The 6,772-nt window shown below is 41.4% G+C and overlaps 1 long non-coding RNA gene across 1 annotated transcript; it reads right to left on the reverse strand.

Annotated features, from left to right (window-relative positions):
- Positions 1-1,227: 1,227 nt before the first annotated feature.
- On the reverse strand, positions 1,228-6,509 carry LOC310761367. The gene is made up of 3 exons (XR_014547435.1): positions 6,364-6,509; positions 2,533-2,681; positions 1,228-1,431 (listed from the first exon to the last, which is right to left on the reverse strand). It is a non-coding gene; the product is annotated as an uncharacterized lncRNA (long non-coding RNA).
- Between the last annotated feature and the right edge of the window lie 263 nt (positions 6,510-6,772).

Below are 6,772 nucleotides of genomic sequence, written 5' to 3' on the forward strand. Positions count from 1 at the left end.
GCCCAGGGATCAAAGGGGCAGGGATTGGCACCTCCAGGAGCAAAGTGTTGAGCCCAGGCTCTTTAATAATATGCATGCCCTTTCTTTTTAATACCCCACAGCTGACTGGACTGAAGAGTCATGGAGAAGACAGCGAGTAAAGAAATCACTCCCAACTATTAGCCACTCCTTCCCTCGACTATCAGGGGCAGTAGGTAGAAGCAGTGGCGTAGCGTGGGGGGTGCAGGGGGGGCGGACCGCACCGGGCGCAACATCTGGGGTTAGGGCAAATCAATGGGTTAGGGGGCGCAAATCCACGGGTTAGGGGGCGTAAATTACTTGCCTTGCCCCGGGTGCTGACAACCCACGCTACGCCACTGGGTAGAAGGGCTGGGGAGGATAATGGTTTGCTCCACATTTTGGAGCAAACCTTCCCATTTTGCTCCCTTCAGGCCCATACATAGAACCAAATTGCTGATATGAGGATTAAGCCACATAATCAATAGACCAAACTGTGCATGAATCCATATTGTATTTAGGAGGTGATATGAGGGCTGCCTCATCGCTCCTTTTGCCTTTGTTTTAGAATGCTTGGAGCAGCTCTGTGATTACACCCTTAAAAAAAATCCATTTAAAAATGCTTCCAGGATGTGACTGTACCTTACAGGGCAGCCATTTTTTTCCTGTATTGTTCCCCAGTAAGGGACTGCATATTATGATGTACAGTCACTTCCTCGAAGCATTTTTAAAGGAATTTCTCTTTTTTTGTCATGCAGCCACAGAACTGCTTCAAGCAACTTCAGACATCTAAAGGGTTAGAGGAAGAAAGAAGTCGCTTTCTGAACACCTCATAAGTGCCTTTTTTGTTGTTCTCCTTCCATGGTCAGGTCAAAACTGTTTCATTTCTGCAGGCTTTCAGGAAGTGACTGCTTTTAAGGAAAGGGCTTTGAATAGCTCTGTGCTGTTTTTACTCTCTGCATTTTAATAGATGTTTTTACAACATTTTAATTCTCCTATAGTTTAATTATTTTAACTATTATATTTTATATGTTTTAGCTAGCTGTTTTAATTTTTGTGGCCTGCCTTGAGTCCAAATTCTGGGGGAAAGGAGGGATATAAATAAATGTTTGTTTATTTGAAGAAACTTACCAAACCGATTCAGAAAACAATGGGCAGAGAAATATACAAATGTTTTAAAATAACATGGTCACCCTATACAGTCTTTTCAGAAAGACAAGTATGCACTATGGATGTGGTTTCTTAGTTTTGTGATCTTCCTCTCACACATTTATAAAAATGCTATACATACTCACATCTCTGCTTTTATAATTCAAAATATCACTAGGAATATATAGATAGATAGGCAGATGCAGCTAACAGCATTTTTTTCCTCCTTCAGACATTATGGGTCTTGTTTTGCTGTTAACAAACTTCTTGTGTCACACCATTCACCTGGTGCCAAAAAAGAAAAGCAGAAGCAGATGATTCTTCTGCAGCTGACCTCCCAAGCCTGGGAAAATTAAAACCATCCAAGTTAAATATAAGTTCTTCCATTTAGAAAATGTCAGTCTGGCAGCCTTTACCTGACCGTTTAGCTGGAGCTCCTAACTTGACAGAGAAGTGAGCCTTTTTGGATAGCTAGGGGTTAATCCAGTCTGCCATCCAAGCCAGGGGAGAGAAGCAGATTCCCAGATGCCCCTGCTAGAGAAATTAATCCTGGAGCTTAGCATCTGGATCCTTCAACTGCCAAGCTTGCCCCAGTAGTCTGTTTCATCACTGGGCCAGATTAAATAAGAATGATGAGCAGGAGCAGGTTCTGCACCGTCAGCGACAAGGAAAAAAACACACCTCCAAACCAAATCAGTTTTACCATTGCGTGTTCCCATGCTAATGTGCATTTAAACAACGTGCCACTTTAAAGCTATATCAAAGAAATCACAGCCAAGCTGTCAGTGTGCTTTTCACAAAAGTTAGAGGTAGGGGAGGAAGTGTATATAGACAGTTCCATTAGGACACCACCTGTTTCTTATGTATACAGTTTATAGTGTGGGACTAATGTATTTTGTTCCAGGCATCTTGCAAAAATTGCCTGATATTTTCCTCCATTTATTAATGCAACTTGCAACAACAGATGGGACTTGAGCTGCTGAATTCTGATCAGGATTTCAATCCCTTGAAGCTCAGCCATTTATTACAGCAGGGAGATTACTTTGGAAGTAGCAGCAACCGGTAGCATCTGAATATTGAATTAGATTTTGAACAATATAAAAGTGAGGGTGTTTGGGACATCACTCTGAGTCAGCAAGAGCTGACCAGCTCACAGCCCTAAACTGCTGACTGTTTACAAAAAGGGCACTGATATAAGCAGGCTTCGTGTGGGGACTCAGGGTCAGCCTTGTGTGTGAGCTAGGACACAAGTATTCTCTGGTTTCAATCTGATAGTAATTTTAGCCCTGTTTCTTACATTCATTTCTGACAAAATGTGACTTTTGCCCATAATGTTTCACATGATTACTTTTCTTGGGACATCTCATGCTATCTTCCCACCCTTACCTCTCTTTATATCCCTGCTTGTGACCCCCACTCTTTCAGCTTGACCTTTTCCCCTTAGCTGTCCATAAAGGCTCCTGCTAAATAACTTTGCCCAATGTCCCACGCTGGAGCTTTGTGGCTCAGATTCCCAGAAGAGCAGGAGAGAGCAACTCAAGAGCAAAACTGAGGAAACAATGAAGAACCTTCAATGAAGAACCCTACAGCTAAGAGTAAAAACAAGGAGTTATGCAACAGAGGTGTTGCATGAGCAGCATCTGAAGGGCATATGGATAATACCCAGCTTGCAACTCCATATAAAATGAAAGTGAGGCTTAATATCAGTAAAACTGAAGTCAATGGCCATTTGTTGACAGCAGTGATAGGAAAGGACCATACCGTCCACCTTCTAAACACTGATGTAGAGCTACGTACCCAGATTCAATGGGCTCTTATGTGCCCCTTCATGGCCTGTATTCTGCAGTTTCCATTTGTGCATGTGGGTTTCTTGTGCCCACCTCTAGAAATGTCCCATCTGATTTATTTGTGCTGGAACATTCTACTTGAACACTTACAATGAACCAACTCTCTCATCCCTTAAGCACAAAACCCATTTTTTCCATGGCTTAAAGGTAAAAGTAAAGGACCCCTGACCGTTAAGTCCAGTTGTGGACGACACTGGGGTTGCGGCGCGCATCTCGCTTTACTGGCCGAGGGAGCCGGCGTTTGTCCGCAGACAGCTTCTGGGTCATGTGGCCAGCATGGCTAAGCCGCTTCTGGCAAACCAGAGCAGCACACAGAAATGCTGTTTACCTTCCCGCCAGAGCGGTACCTATTTATTTACTTGCACTTTGAGGTGCTTTTGAACTGCTAGGTTGGCAGGAGCAGGGACCGAGCAACGGGAGCTCACCCTGTCACAGGGATTCAAACCGCTGACCTTCTGATCAGCAAACACTAGGTTCTGTGGTTTAGACCACAGAGCCACCCGCGTACCTTTTCCCATGGCTTAATGCCCCTTAATACTTATCCCAGCTGAACCAATGTCTAAATATGTGCAGAAATGTGAGTGATTCATTCCTGATCCACATAAATAAGCAGATTAGAATGCAGCTATCCTTCAGTTTTCACACTTCTCCAAATTTTGCAGTATGGTTCTGATTTAAAAACCTAGTCAACTGCACATAAAATGCAAGTTTTCATGCTTTTTAAAATTGCAGATTGATGGAGAAATGAAACAGAACAGACTTAAGGAGGAAAAACTATTCTGGAGCAGAAATAGATGGATCTGTCCATCCTTAAGAATATGTCATTTTTCTGCTTTCCTTTTTAATGTCTAGTTATGTCATGAAAGAAAGGTTAAAATTCTACTGGTCCATTTGAAAGAAATGTTCACCATTCCAGCCTAGCATGGAAGTTGGTTCTAGGCATTACTTTGGAAAATGCAAAACAGAGGCACAAAGTTTGTAGGACTATTACAAATAACACTCAAATATCAAAGTGTATTTTAAATTTGTTAGAATTGCTTCATAATAACTGCACAGTGTTTTCAGCACAAGCAGCAGAATCACATTTCTTTGTCCTCTGTCTCTGCATTGCTTTTTAGACATAGATTCAGCATGTACAGGTAGTTCTTAGGCACATTTAATTGTTTATTGTTTAGAACAGCCTTCCACTGGGCATTCACCTGGTAGTCATAGGTGACGAGGAATTGTATGCCAGCAAGGAAGACTTTTTTTTACACAGGCTACCACAATCAGGGCAGGTTGCCTGCTCTGCCTCCTTCCCTCTGGTGCTTGGCATGGCAGTGATTTGGCTGGTGGTGTCTACTCACAGCTGTGCAAGATTTAATCCCAAAGAATCGAATGAAACAATTATGCATAAACAGTTTTGTTCTGCCCATAAATAGGCTAATTTTGTTTTTGTAAGTTGGTAGCTTTTGTAGGTTCATTCATAGGGCTGGTGTAAAATGAGAAAGTTGGTAAGAATTACAGTGGTACCTCGGGTTACAGACGCTTCAACTTACAGACTTCGCTAACCCAGAAATAGTACCTCAGGTTAAGAACTTTGCTTCAGGATGAGAACAGAAATTGTGGTGTGGTGGCAATTAGCTAATGTGGTACCTCAGGTTAAGAACGGACCACCAGAATGAATTAAGTTCTTAACCCAAGGTACCACTGTATAGATTGCAAACCTGAAGAATCATCACATTATCTTAAAGCCAGGGAGTTAGGGAGAGCTGCTATCCACTAAAATTAGGGCCTAAATGTTGGGCTTCTGAGGCATTTGAATACCTGCTGTTTTGATTTTCCAGTGCCCAAATGACCTAGGTTCTTTTCTTTGCAGATTTTGCTTCATACTTTTTCAAAACATGTATTAATACTGAGGAATTTTGATGATATCCTTGAAAGACAGACCTGCATGGAACCTTTCTATTGATGCTGCAGAAGTGGCTTAGGTTTGTGAGGCTACTCACCTACAAAAACTCTGATTTCCAAGGCAGCACCCTTAAAAGATAATGAGTTCCCAAGAGAGAGAGCCTATATTTTACATCAACACTGAGTTTTCTTCACTGCTTGAAGGAATTATTTTGGTTTGTCTGTGTGACATGGGACTAGGTTAATTTAAAGGTGGCTTTGGGCTCTGATGTAGATGTGCAATCTGTTGGGGGAAACTCTAACACAAAGCAGAGAAGGTGGTGGTTTTTATCTGATGAATGCCTGTTGAGATTTAATTGTACACTGGCATGCATTAGTGAACTGGACACCTATTCATTTGTGAGTAGCTACAGACAGAGCCCTGCTGCTTGGCATTATACTTTGTCACCAGCTTCTCCATTTTATTGTCTCCATATCTTGGTTACTTCAGCTGAAATTTTGACAAGTGACAGGCTGGTGACCTTAATCTGTCCATTTTACCCTCTTTGCTTCCTCTTCGATGAAAGCACACAACTGGGAGGTCAACCTTTGGTAAGGACCTAGCCTATCACAATGGCAATAAATTGTTATTACGGATGTTCCTAACTTAATGCTCCTCACTAATATCCCTGCAGTAATGATTAAAAAAGCAAGCCCCAACAGTAGGCCAGCATATCCTACATTAGAAGTGGAAAGCTGAGGCTGAGAGATAGTGACTTGCCTAAGGCCCCCTCAGTATGGGCCAAATTAGAGGTTATCTTGCCAAAAGCATGCAATCAAGTCCCAAGCTTTTTATAATGGGAGACAAGAAGGTCTGAGGGGAGGAAGAGTGTGGTGGGAGAAGAGGATATTGAGCATATGAAAAAATGCTACACCTGCACACCTGAAGTGATACAGTCCAGACTGTAGATCTGCTTACGGAGATCTGCTTACGGAGATCTGCTTACGGAGGCATTTAGGAAACAGCAAGGAATTAAAATAGTTTCAAATTTACCTACAGGATTTCCACTTCAGAACACTATTTTAGATTTATTTGTAAAGATGGAAAATTCACTCTTAGAAATGTGAGGGGATACCCACCCCCAGTGAGCTAAGATGTACATTGCACTGGTATTATCTTTACTGCATTTTTCAAATAACTCATCATAACAAACCATTATTGCTTGGGGCACATTCAAACTATAACATTTTCCTCGCTGAGAATGAGTACAATGTACCTCTGGAGCTGTTAAGAGTATCCAAATATGCTCTGCAAACATTCAGAAGCTAAGAGCACAAACCTAGGAGAGAGCACCAAATTAGCTTTACTTAAAAGGATTTAATGGGAACCTAATTTTTAGAAAGGTTACTGCCATTTGGCAATTAGATGATGATAGGGAGACAGAAAGTTCTATGAATTAATACCAAACTGCTATGAGTAAGGTAATTAATTTATTCTCACCCTTTGGTGACATTAATTTGATGCAACCTTCCTTGATTGGCACTGTGATAGTTCAGAACTAACAAGATCAGACCATCGCTGTTTTCTCTTTGGCTGATCATTTTTTCTGTATTTTTCATGTATTGTGGTGGAGATGGCAAACTAGGTATGACCCATGGGCCAAATCCTGTTTTCAAGGATTTAGATCCTGCAAAATAGTAAATCAGTTTATGGTAATATGGTTGCCCAGTTTCACCCATAAGAAAGAACATTTTCAAGCTGCATAAAAAAAAGAACCTGGAAAAGTTAATAATTTAATGATACACCTTTTTATTTTCTTCTTTTCATATGTAATATGCATGTAATATGTGCACATTTGTATAAAATACTGTGTCTGGGTGTAAGGGCTCCGTGGGTGTGACCCATCATT

The sequence above is a fragment of the Podarcis filfolensis genome, assembly GCF_964270895.1.
Source record: "Podarcis filfolensis genome assembly, chromosome: 4".
Taxonomy (NCBI): Eukaryota; Metazoa; Chordata; class Lepidosauria; order Squamata; family Lacertidae; genus Podarcis; species Podarcis filfolensis.